General features: G+C 55.4%; 1 protein-coding gene across 1 annotated transcript in view; it reads right to left on the reverse strand.

Moving 5' to 3' along the window:
- ARHGEF10L (Rho guanine nucleotide exchange factor 10 like) overlaps nucleotides 1-7,786 on the reverse strand; it is a 206,112-nt gene extending 198,326 nt beyond the window's left edge. Inside the window, exon 1 of the mRNA XM_077775561.1 lies at nucleotides 7,608-7,786. The gene's annotated coding sequence lies outside the window, so the exon portion shown is untranslated. The remainder of the gene's footprint in view (nucleotides 1-7,607) is intronic.
- Between the last annotated feature and the right edge of the window lie 4,753 nt (nucleotides 7,787-12,539).

Raw genomic sequence — 12,539 nt, forward strand, 5'->3', positions numbered from 1 at the left:
AAGGATCTTCATCCTTATGGATATAGCACCGGCTGCTGCGAGCAGGCAGGGAACCGCGGGGGACACAGGGAGCTCCAGCCTTGCCGAGCAGACCTGGCCGGGCTGGACAGAGGATCTCCAGGAAGGAAGGTCCCGGGCCTGGGGAAAGCGAGGCTCTGCTCTGCAGCCCCCGCCAGCTACCCCGGCTGTAACAAGAGGGCCTGGCCATGGCTGCCACCTGGCACCAGCCCCAGAAACTTCCAGCATCCTCCAGTTCCACCGCCCAGGGCTGGGAGGTCCCGTCAGCTCCCTGGTCCCTCCCAGATGAAAGACGCTTTCTAAGAGTCATAAAACCGTCCCCACTCAGAACAATGGGCCCTTATCCCACTGTGTCCTTCATATAAACTCCCATTAGCAACGCACCAGAAGCTGCAGGCAGGGGTTTTATAGACTGGATTTTTGGACCAGCCCCAGCGTTCATTAACATCTACTCCCTCGCCCTCCGAGGAGCCTGCACGACTCGTTCCCAGTACAGAGGCCCACTGTGTGCTCGGCCCCCAGGAAACCCTGCAAGGAGGGTGGCTTTGTCATTTTATGGACAGAGAAAGAGACCCAGAGAGGTTTGGTGACATGCCCACGGTCACACAGCGGGAGAGTAGCGAAGCTGGGATTTAAATCTCAAGTCTGTGTTGCTTTGTAGCCCCCAGTTATGATCACTCAAGTCCTGACCCCAGGGAACTGAAGAGGTTAAGCCAAATGGTTTCGTTGGTTTTCTCCTGGAAATAAGCACTTTCTGAGACCTACTCAATGTGTCAGCAGAGATACACGAGAGTGGGTCACCTCCAAAGGTAGCGCCAGCATATCAGGGAGGGACGGGAGCCCCCACTCTTGATGAGGATAGCTCCCCTTTACTGAGCACGTGTAACACACCAGGCCACATGCTCTCCATGCACAATCCCATTTACTCTTGCAAGAACTCTATAGAACGGCTGCTTTCAAGATCCCCTTTTGGACAGGTGGAAGAGAGGCACAGGGAGGAAATAGCTCACCTAAGGTCACACAGCAAGAAAGCAATAGATTCCGGGTCTATCGGACTCTATTCCATCACCCCTTCCCCAAACTTCAAATGTGGGGTTCAGCAGGTACTCTGTCCACACCAGCCCAATCCCCCAGTCCTGGCTCGAAATGCTGGGTATCACCCCAGATACACGGATGAGACAGCAGCGCCACTTTTTACTTTTTACCTTGTAAGCCTTTCACCATCTCCCATCTACACAACCACCCTCAGTGTCCACTGCAATTCCTATTTTGCAGATGAGGGAACTGAGGCCCAAAAAGGGGAAATGTCTTATCCACGGTCCCCCGGAGCTGGTAGGTGGCAGTGTCAGGCTACGGACGCATCTTCCTCTGGTTCCGGGACCGCTGCTTCCCCCACATAAGCCAGCACGATGGTTCCATCAGACCACCCCAATGGAGTCTCAGCATCCACTCAACAAACGCTGCCAGGTACTCCCCAATTAAGTGTCTGCAATATGCCTGATGCCATTCTAGGTCCTGGAGGCACAGCAGCAGGTGAAACTGACACGCCCCCCCCCCATATCAGCCCTGGGGGGATGACCAGGGATGACCTGAGCTCCAGCTCCAGCCACCTCCCCTGAGCCCCCAGCACAGAGGCTCATCCCCACCTCTGCTGCCTTCCTTCACTTCTGGGAGCTTCCAGACAATTGACCCTAGCCCCTGCGAGGACAGTCTACAGCTCCTGGTATTGTGGCTTATTTTGCCCTGAGAAGCTTCACAACCAACTCCTAACTGGGAAAACCAGCCAGGCAGCTATGCTGGCTCAAGCTCCCCCAAGAAGGCTTCAGCCCCTGCCTCCAGATGGCGTATCCACATCATGCAGGCCCCACCCTGAGAAGCTGGCATGGGCCTGCCCTCGCCATTCCCCTAGTACCTTCTGCTGCTGTTCAGGAAAGCCAGTCTGCCCAGTACAGCTCAGGGACACATATGGTTGTTTGGTGAGTGCCAGGCACTGGTTTGGATGACCTTCATCATCATTATCTTCTTCATCATGATCATGGCCATCATTCTCATCATAGCTAAAATTTACTGAGCACTTACTACATGCCAGGTACTGGGCCAACACTTTACCTGTACTGTCTCATCAAATCTTCACCATAATCCCATGAAATAGGCACTGCCACCATCCCATGCAACACACAAGAAAACCGATAAACAGGGAGGCGATAAGGCAGGAGCACAAAGTACTGTTTTTCTTGTTAAATTGTCTGTGGCTCCTGCTGTCCTGTAATCTGCCTGAGGGCAGGCTCACGTCTGTTTTGCACTGAGCTGTTATCTCCAGGATGCAGTGCCTGGCACAAAGTGGACACTCAAGAAACAGTCTATAGGTGGATGGATGGATATATGGATGGAAGAGTGGATGGACAGACAAATGGATGGATAGATTGTTGGATGACAGATGGGTGGACACATGAATAGATGGATAGACACATGGATGGATGAATGGATGGACCATTGGATGATGAATGGATGGATGATGGATGGATCATTAGATGATAGATGAATGGATGGATGGATGGATGGATGGTTGGTTGGATGAATACAATTGAAAAGCAAGAGAAAAGGGACTAAAGGAAAATATTTCTCTCACTCAGTGAAGCAGGAGGAAGCTAGATACAGTTTTTCTGCTAACTGAAAACACCTCTGGCCAGGATTCCAGGGAAAGCAGAGAATAGTATGATGGTTTTTAGGGGAGGGAACAAAGAAGTACCATGTGGGTGATGAGCTTTGAGACAACTTACTAAAAGCAGCAGCATGTAGTATGATCAAGCATGGTCCCCCTTCCTGGAAATCACCACTTTGCAGGGAATTTCACGTGCTCCATCCCAAACCACATGTCTCTGAACTAGGGGCAACCACAAAATAGACCCCGAGTAGTAAACTCCCAGACCAGCGGCTCCTGGACTGGGCCTAGGGACATAGCTGTGTCAGAGTCAATCCAGATCTATTCCCAGGGTGCCATCTCAGAATTCTGGACCACCTGCCGGGGGCCTTGAGCGTTAATGGGTCTTATTGTGCATTTAATTTAAGAGCTCTCACACTGACCCACCAATTCCCATACTTTGTGAATTCTGGTCAGTGCCTAGAGCCAGGCAGCTGGAGTCTAGGGAAGGATCTGCTGCTGCCCTCCCCGCTACTCTTTGGCCAGAGCTTAGGGTTTCCAATTTCCTGTGGGGGAAGCAAGAGTCGGGGATGAAAAACCCAGCAATCTCAAGAGAGCAGCCACTGAGGCACGTGGCCCAGTTGTGTAGTTTTCAGAGAAAATTTAAGGAAGAGGAAGAGAAAAGACCGTAGAGCACAGTATCATCCCCAGCACATCTGGACACATCCGCTCACGGCATTAAGGTCCTGGGCAGCACAATGAGGTGTCCTGACACTCTGGAGCCTTATCTGTTCGCTGGGAAGGGTGACCGGAACGGCCCTGGGGCCAGGGACGTGCCCTTCTTTTTACTGAGCACTTAACTATGCACCAGGCCAAGCGCTCTGCCTGGGACAACACTTAACTGCACAACACTTCGGTGAGTTCAGTGTTAGCATCTGCCATTTCGGATACGTACCCTAAGGCCAAGTTCACACATCAGAAGGGACAGAGCTGGGATTGGAACTCAGTCTGACCCTAAAGTCCACACTTCCCCCCCAACAACAAGATGGAGGGCTCTCCCTGCAGCTGGGCAGGCGTGGGCATCCTGGATACATTCCGGGATCAGCCAGACTGAAGAGGAACGGGTTTCTGTGACGGTCACTCCAGTCCTTACGAGTCGGCCACGCACGGGAAGCAAACGCAAGCCTCTCCGCATTCCAGTGCTCCCAGGCCTCGTGGTCACGTGGGAGGAGGGACAGCTGGCAAAGAGCCCAGAGGGCACCTTGGGGCTTTCTGGGCGAGCAATTTGGAGACTTCCAGAGCTTTGAAAGGGCCCTTAGGAATGATCCAAGCCAACGCCCTCCATCCACAGAGGGGATAACTGAGGCGCTCAGAGGACAAAGGCTTTGCTCAAGGTCACACGGGGCATGAAGAATGGAATGAGAGCAGAGGCAGCCTCTTGGCTCCAGCCCAAAGTCCCCTCCCCACCCTCTGTCTGTCTCAAACCACGACATCGGAAGCCTTTATATCAGATAGAATGAATGGCTGTCAGATTTAATCAGGGCAGTGCTCTGAAGAACCAGGGGAAGGAGGAGGGGGGCAGGGCGGCTACCCAGCCCCGTAGCCTCCCCTTGCCCTGCTGGGGCAGGAGTCTCTGTGTAGTGGCTGAGTCGGGTCTGGCTGGTCCAGCGGGGGCGGGGGTGTGATCAGGGGTCAAGGTTACCTACAGAGCAGGTCCCAACAGCCAGGAGAGCTTCCTATTTTCCTGGTCCCCTTGGAACAAGAGGTGGCTCTGTCCTTGAAAGAAGGAATGACGGAGGTGGAGGCTCGCTCTCATTCTGCTGGAAGGCAAGGTGGGGGGAGGCTTGAACAGAGGAGCTAGGGATTCACTTCATGACAACACCACCTCATCTACCTTGGACCCCCCTGCTAAGCTCCTGGGGTCCTGCTCCCGTGCGTATCCCCACCATGAACTCGCTTCTCTGAGGCTGGAAACCCTGAGCCCCCTCCCGATCCTGAGGGAGCTGTCTCCCGTGAGGGTTGGGGGGGGGTGGGCGCTCACTTCTGGGCACACACAAACTGGGCTCAAAGCCCCGCTTCCCCACCTCCTAACTCTGTGACCTTGAGCGAGTGGCTCCACTGAGCCTCAGCCTCCTCACTACAGAGCTCAGCTCCAGTTCTTTCATCCCCAGTAATTGTGGGGATTAAATGTCACGGCTGTCCCAGGCACCGAGGGGACTGGAGACGCTGCTCGGGTAATTATTCCCTTGGTGCTGGCTCCCTACACACGCACCGTGTCAAAGTTTTACAGGCATCCCCAGCCATGACTGCAACTCACAGCCCTTGGTCAGATCACAGGGAAGAAATTATCAACCCCTCCACCCAGACGGGGTGATCCCGGCCCCAGGAAGGCAAGTGGCATGCCCACAGTCCCCTAGTATTTTAGAGGCAGAACAACCAAAACGTGGTTCTCGAGTCCCCAGTGCAGCCTGGCCCCGCCCAGCACACAGAGTGGGAGGAGCTTAAAAGCCAGACACAACCAAGCCTGCCCCCGCTCTTGACCACACCAGGGCCCAGCACACGACTTTGGATGGTGACTTTGGGTGACATGGGCTTTCGGCTTTCTGAGTGATGATTTCAGTGCCATGGGCCGGCTGTGTGACCCTGGGCCAGTGACTTCACCTCTCTGTGCCTCAGCTTTCTCGTCTGTGAAACCTGGACTGTCAGGAAGACTCTATGAGCTGCGGCGCACAGAACACGTGGCATAGAGCTGAGCACGTGGTGAGTGCCCAACAAGTGGCAAAGTAGTCACGGTGGCAACTAGTAATTATTATTATTATTATTATTATTATTATTAATANTCAGCCTGGGAACTTCTCACCAATGAGACTGTCTTTGAGAGGAAGACCCGGATGAAGATATCAGGGATTCTTCTCACCTTCCAGGAGGTAGGGATGTGAAGGGGCCAGAACAGCCCCCCCCCAAAGACCCCAAAGTCCCATGAACAGAGGACACCCAGCAGGAGAGCCTACTGCCACTGCTCCCCGAGGAGCTCAGCCCTCAAAGGGACAGAAGCAAGTTTGTGGCCGGTCCCCGGACAAGGGGAGACACTGATTCATTGGCCAAAAGCTGGGGAGGCAGCCTCGCCTTAGAAACTTCTGGATCCTCCAGAGGGAAAGCTGAGAGAAGAGTCCAGCTTAATGGTGGTACACTCTGTTAGGAGCCAGGAGGGAGAGCCTGCCTCTGCCCTCTCTTAGCTGTGTGGCCTCAGGCAGGTCACCTCACCTCTCTGAGCCTCTGCCCCTCAATTACAGGGCTCATCCTTCCTGCCCTGCCCAGTCCCCCAGGCTGGTTTGAGACCCACCGGGACAATAGATGTGGGCTCCCTTTATAGTCAGACGCCTTAGGAGGAGGCACTGCCCTTGTGAATCACCAGAGGACCCTTCCTTAGACAGACAAAGGCAGGTGTAGCCTAGCAGAGGCCGCCCTGGAAGGTGACCATGGAAAGAAGAAAAGAGACTCAGGGCCAAGCCCCTCCCATCCCCTCTGCCATGTCCAGCCACACCCCCTGCCTCTCCGGCCCAGGTTGGGCTCAGTAGAAACCCCTGACCGTGGTGTTTGGTGCTGAAGCCCTGGACCAGTTGCTCTTAACCCCCACTCCTCACTCAACACAGACCGCCCTGGAAGTCATTAACCATTTGTGCCGGACTCTGCCACTGGGACGCCACGTGCGGCAGAGAGCGGCCTGCCATGAAGCCGAAGCCGGGGAAGGGAGGAAAGCTTCAGCAGTGACGTTTGTTGCCCTGGGGCCCGGGGAGGCCAGCCAGAGAAACGCACAATCATCCTAAGGGCCCCTTACAAGCTCGGCCTGGCCAAACCCCGCCAGCCCCCCATCCTGCTAAACCTCATCATCTCATGACAGCAGAAAGTGAGGGGGGTAAGGGCTTGGTCAGGCTCTAGAACCAGACCTGTCTGGCCTCAAATCTCGGCTCCCCTTTTCCAAGCTGTGAAACCTCAAGTCTGTTACTTAACCTCTCTGAGCCCGTTTCCTCTGCTGTAAATAAGAATGGTAATAACACGACCTGCCTCACAGGGGTGTCAGGAAGACTAAATGAGCTAACACAGGTGATATGCTTCCTTAGCAAAGTGCCGGGCCCGAAATGAGGACCCGGCGGGCACTATGTCACCGTCGCTGGCCACCAGCCACGCAGGTGCAAAAGGCTGTCTCCAAAAGCAGCGAGCTTAGCACCACCGGAGAGATTACAACAGCCACCTGTCGGGGGCTCACAGCCAGGACCCAGGGTGACCTTTAACATGTGCCACCTGTGAGCTCATAAAATCCCGCCTGTGAAACTGTGCATGGCGCATTCCTCTTTCCAACGTGGGCAGCAGGGGAGGAGAAGGTGGGAGAGGGCCGCCCGGTGGGCAGCAGGCACCGAGGGGTGAGGAAGGACCCTGTGCAGGGAGGCGGCAGCTGGTTCCGGCTTCCAGCCTCCACTCTGCCTCCAATTCACTGTGTGACCTTGAAATACTCCCTGTCCTCCGGAGCCTCAGTTTTCCCAGCTGTAAAATGATGCCGCTGAACTAGGTGTCCGGCAAGGCCGTATCAGGCTGCCACCATCAGACTCTGTGACCCCGAGAAGGGAATCAGAGAAAGTTCCCGCAGCGCCCACGCCTCTGCCCAGCTCCCTCTGCATTCCTCACCCCCACGTTGCCCTGACCTGCCCCACAGGCGGCCCCCAGGGTCAGGGCCACGTCCACCAAGGCTCCCAACAGAGTCTTCCTCGTGGGGCCTGGCACAAGGCGTCCCCAAGCCCCATCGCTGACTGGGAAGGAGCAGGGCATCCCTGGGCCTGGAGCCCAAGGGTGTCAATGACAGCAGGAACCCCACGCACACACCCCGTGACCTCCAAAGGATCCTCCTCCAACTCGGCGAGGGACAGAGGTGTTTAAAACCCCCCCGTCTGACCTGGATTTTGTGCAGTCCGATTCTGGCCCTCCGGGAAAGGCGTGCAGGAGGCAGGGTCAGGCGCCAGCAGCGGGGAAGGGTCTTGTCGGTCACAGCCGCTGGCGGGGCAGGCAGGAGCCCAGGGGTCGGGTACGCTGGCTGTCGCGCCGAATGTGCAGAGGGCCCAGGCGTGTGAGTCATTCACCTGCCAGACCTGCTGGGCGGGCAGGCAGGAGCGCAGGGGGCGGCCCCTCGCAGCCCATGAGGAAGGACTAGACTGGGTCCAGCCCAGCAGGCTGGGCAGGGCCGGGCCAGGCAATCCGTCACCAGTCAGCCTGGTGGACCAGGAAGTTGCCGGGGTGGGGAAGGGAGGAGTGCGAACAAACGTGGGGGCCGCAAACGGGGTGAAGGCGGAGGGTTTCAGCACGGACAGCTGCCCACCGGCCCAGGAAGGAGCACTGGGCATGGGCACAAGGGAGGGTTTGAGGTTTATCCCCAGACTGGGAGTCTTTCACTCAGGGAATGTGGAAAAGCACATGCTTTGAAGTTGGAATTTCAAGTTTGAATCTCTGGCCTTTCCAGCTGCGTGACCTCATCTCTCTGAGCCTCAGTTTCCCCCTCGTTCCACTAGAGTAACCGCAATCAGCCTGAAATGACAGGGGTCTCATGAAGATTAAATGAGACCCTGGGGAAAGGGCTCTGGAGTCCAGCTCCTATGGGACAGACAATAATGGTGGCTCTGATTACAAGGACACTTTTATTTTCCCCTGAGAATGACAGAGAGAGAGCGCAAGCTCAAGAATGAAGGAGGGGCAGGCAGAGAGGATCCCAGGCAGGCTCCACACCCAGCGCGGATCCCGACATGGGGCTCCATCTCATGACCATGAGATCATGACCTGAGCCGAAGTCAGGAGTCATACGCTTAACCTACTGAGCCCCCCAGACGCCCCCACAAGGACAGCCTTTCAGGGAAACAGGATGGCCCACTCGGGAGCCTGCCCTGCTTGGATTCTTATTGTCTTTTTAATCGCCGCCAGATTTTAGCCAAATATCTGCTGAGTTGATTAAAAGCATAAGTACCTGGTCACCAGAAAACGTCATTTATGCACAAATACTCACTCTGCCCTCAGCATGTGCCCCTGAGAACCCAGGAGGGGGCCTCAAAGGTAGATCCGCCCCTGCCCTCCAAACACTCACAGACAGTTATTTACACACGGACACTTGCATTTCGCATCAAGCCTGGCCCTGGGCCCTGCTCTACATTTTTGCTAATGACACTCAAGCCTCAGGCCTTAGATCCGGGATTGGCAAACTATAGCCCTCAGGCCAAAACTGGCCCATCACTTGTGTTTATAAATAAAGTTTTATTGGAACACAGCCACATCCATTTGCTTCTTGGCCATGGCCGCTATGAAGAGACAATAGAGTTTAGTACTGGCAGACAGTAGGGGCCTCAAAGCCTCAAATATTTGCTGTCCAGTCTTAGAGTGAAAGTTTGCTGACCCCTCTGATGATGGTGGTGATGATGGTGAGGATGAGGATGAGGATGGAGATGATCCTGGGCTTGGGCTCTCACGTTTTACCCACTAAAAACTCTCTGTGCATCACCTCATATGAGCCTCACAACAAGGTTTCCCCCATTTTGCAAAGAGGGAAGCAGGTTCCTGAGAGAGAAGTCACCTGCCCGAGGTCACACTGAGGGCGCTCTCGATGGCTGTTTTGAGTTAAGGGCTGAAGGAAACCAAAGCTCTGTTTCCACTAGTCACCCAAGCGAGCGCAGGCACAAAGGGTTCACGAGCCCTGGTGGGACTGCACGCTCCGCACCACCGGATAGAATCAACACATGCCTGACTCACTGGATTCCCACCAGTGAGGAGGCCGCTGGCCAAGAGCCAGATGGGAGGTAGCACAGAGGGGCAGGAGAATTAAATGAGATGGAAAGCACCAGAACAGCGTCATCGACGCTGGCAGGAAGCCCTCATCATTGTTAGAGCTTCGTTGTCTTTATTATTAGGGCTCAAAGTAGGAGCGAAGAGGCAGGCGGGTGGAGATTGGCCCTTCCATCTGCAGACGTCAAGGCGGGAAGAGTTCTTCCTTTACAAGGCCCTGGCCAGAGTCAGGAAGGCTGGCTTCTGGGTCTGGGGGCCTTGCGAGGAGAAACACTGCCCACTACGGCTGCTCTTGCCTTCCTTCCAGCACCTTCCCTTATAGCCCTGGCCAGAGCAGAGGCTGCCGCTGTGGGGAGGTTCCCTTTGCCAGACCGCAGGAGGCCACCACCTTCCCCACCTCACCCACCCAGAAGGGCCAGCCCGGGCTCTGCGCTCCCAGAGAAAGCTGCACCCAAGATCAGGAAAGGAGCGCAGGAGGGGCCAGAATCTTCCTCAGTGTTTTTCTTTGGCAACCTGGACCTGCCCCCTGTCCCCCATCCTCTGAAGGGCATAAAGGGCCCTGGAATGTCCTCTCCTGGTCTCTAGGGTCTTCTCTGGCCCCCCCTTCCCCCCAAAGCCCAGGTGGCAGAGGAGGCAAATATTCTCCGAGCAGAAGCCATGAGTTCAGAAAAACCTCAATAAACCCACCTCCACTCCTTTTCCCCCAAACCATCGCTCACTCTGAGAGGCCAGGGTAGCCTGTTTTACCCCCTCCATTGGATGACTGGCCGCCTGAGCAACAGCACCGGGTGAGGCCGCAGGGCGGCAGTTTCCCCAGGCATTCTAGAAGCACCTGTTGGCCAACAGACGCTGTGCTCACCCAAGGCCACGTACTTACCGCTGAGCCTGATTCTCAAAGAGCCGCCACACATCATGCTTTGCCTGCGGAGTCTCCCCGGCCATGAGCAGGGCCTGACCACAGCCACATGCCGGGCTTTCCACGAACTGAAGCCACACTTTGACGTAGACAGAGCGTGGAAAGTGTCCACCATTACTAGACCCTCTGCCCCACCTCGCTCGCTGGAGGCAGGGACTGGGTCTTTTCCACCTGTGTCCCTACCAACCCCCTGTGGTTTCCCCGCAGGCCAAGAAAGATACACAGAAGGAATGATTCTCCCAGGCTGCTCCGGACCAGCCTCTCTCCCCTCGGCGCTGCTGGCACTTTGGACGGGGCCACCCTGGTGGCAGGGCCATCTGGGCAGCACCCCTGGCCTCTGCCCTGTGAGGTCAGCAGCACCCACCCTTCCCCACTGCGTCAACCAAAAATGACTCCAGACATTGCCGCTTGTCCCTCTTGGGGGGAGTGGGGAAGACAAGTGGCCCCTGGTTGAGACCCCTGCTCTATGGTCACCAGCTCATGTGACCTCCTCGCCAACGGACCAAAGAAAGCACAATGCGTATCGTTAGCCATTTTATCAGTAAGAAACTGAGACTGGGTAACGTCAAGAGATGCGTCCCACGCCACACAGGTAGTTGGTGGCTCATACTCACAAAATGGAGGTTGGAGAAGAATGAGTGAGGGTGTCGAGGCAGAGGCGGGGCTGGACGGGACCCCCGGCTCCCAAGGCTCTGAAGCAGCCTCTGGCTGACGTGCCCTCCCCCCACACCCCCAGCCAACTGGTCCCCAGGGCAAATGGGCCCCCGCACCCGGTCAAGATGGCGGCCTGACCAGGGCCCAGCATGGCTTGTAGAGACCCCACACTTCCACCTCCAAAACTACAAGCCAGAAAGCACAAAGCATGCAAATATGTTGAAATTAAAATAGCATCTTTCCGGGGGAAGATGGTGGGGGGCAGGGAAATGGGCCAAATGGGCGAAGGAGAGAAGGAGGTACAGGTTTCCAGTTACGGAATGAGTCAGTCACAGGAAAAAAAGGCGCAGCATAGGGAATACTCAATGATACCGTGACAGCGTCGTACGGTGGCAGATGGCAGCTACACGCAGTGGGCGCAGAATAACGTACAGAGAAGTTGAATCACTATGTTGTACACACCACACTCACGTAACATTGTGTGTCAACTACTCTCAAGTACAAAAATGTTTTTAATAAAGATTTAAAATTTAATAGGGGCGCCTGAGTGGTTCAGTCGGTTGAGCATCCGACTTCAGCTCAGGTCATGATCTCACGGTTCGTGGGTTCGAGCCCCGCGTCGGGCTCTGTGCATCAAGCTCAGAGCCTGGAGCCTGTTTCAGATTCTGTGTCTCCCTCTCTCTCTGACCCTCCCCTGCTCATGCTGTCTCTCTCTCTCTCTCAGAGATAAATAAAACATTAAAAAGAATTTAAAAACTTTTTAAAATAAATAAATGATAAAAATAAAATTTAATAAAATAGCATCCTTCTGAGTCTCCTCGCTGAAACATTCCAAACAGGTTCGTCGGAAGGAAGATACTTCCATCTAGGGAGGCCCAGCTTCATTTCTTACAGAGGGAAAGGGTTCCCAATCGCTGAGGACGCCCATTTCCTTTCTGAGCACCCCTCCCCCTCCTCCCGAGAGCAATTGCAGCAGCTCTATTACTGGCACCATGTGGCCCAGCGCCAACATGTGCACACATGACAGTCACGGTCGCTGCCTCAGAAATTTGGAACTGGGACTCGGCCGATGACTGGAACTGAGCACTTGCAACTCAAAAGCTGCAAGCGCCCCCCCTCCCCCCCCCCACACACACAAAAAATTAGGTCACAGATGAGGTCCCGGAGAGACTGAGCTAGAGGAATGCTATTGGCATTATGCACAATGGCCAAAAGGCAGAAATAAGCCAGCAGGCTTGAGATGCAGAGATGCAGGTGTGGCTAAACAACGTGGCACATCCACCGGTGGCATTTGGCCTTAGAAAGGAACAACAGGAGGGGCGCCGGGGCGGCTGGCTGGTTGGGCATCTGACTCTCGTCTCGGTGGCAGTCACGATCCCAGGGTTGTTGGGTCAAGCCCCGCGTCGGCGTCTGTGCTGAGCACGGAGTCTGCTCGGGATTCTCTCTCCCTCTCTCTCCCTCTGTCCCTCTCCCCAGCTTGCTCTCATTCTCTCT

Source organism: Crocuta crocuta, unplaced genomic scaffold, assembly GCF_008692635.1.
Source record: "Crocuta crocuta isolate KB4526 unplaced genomic scaffold, BGI_CrCroc_1.0 scaffold127, whole genome shotgun sequence".
Classification (NCBI taxonomy): Eukaryota; Metazoa; Chordata; class Mammalia; order Carnivora; family Hyaenidae; genus Crocuta; species Crocuta crocuta.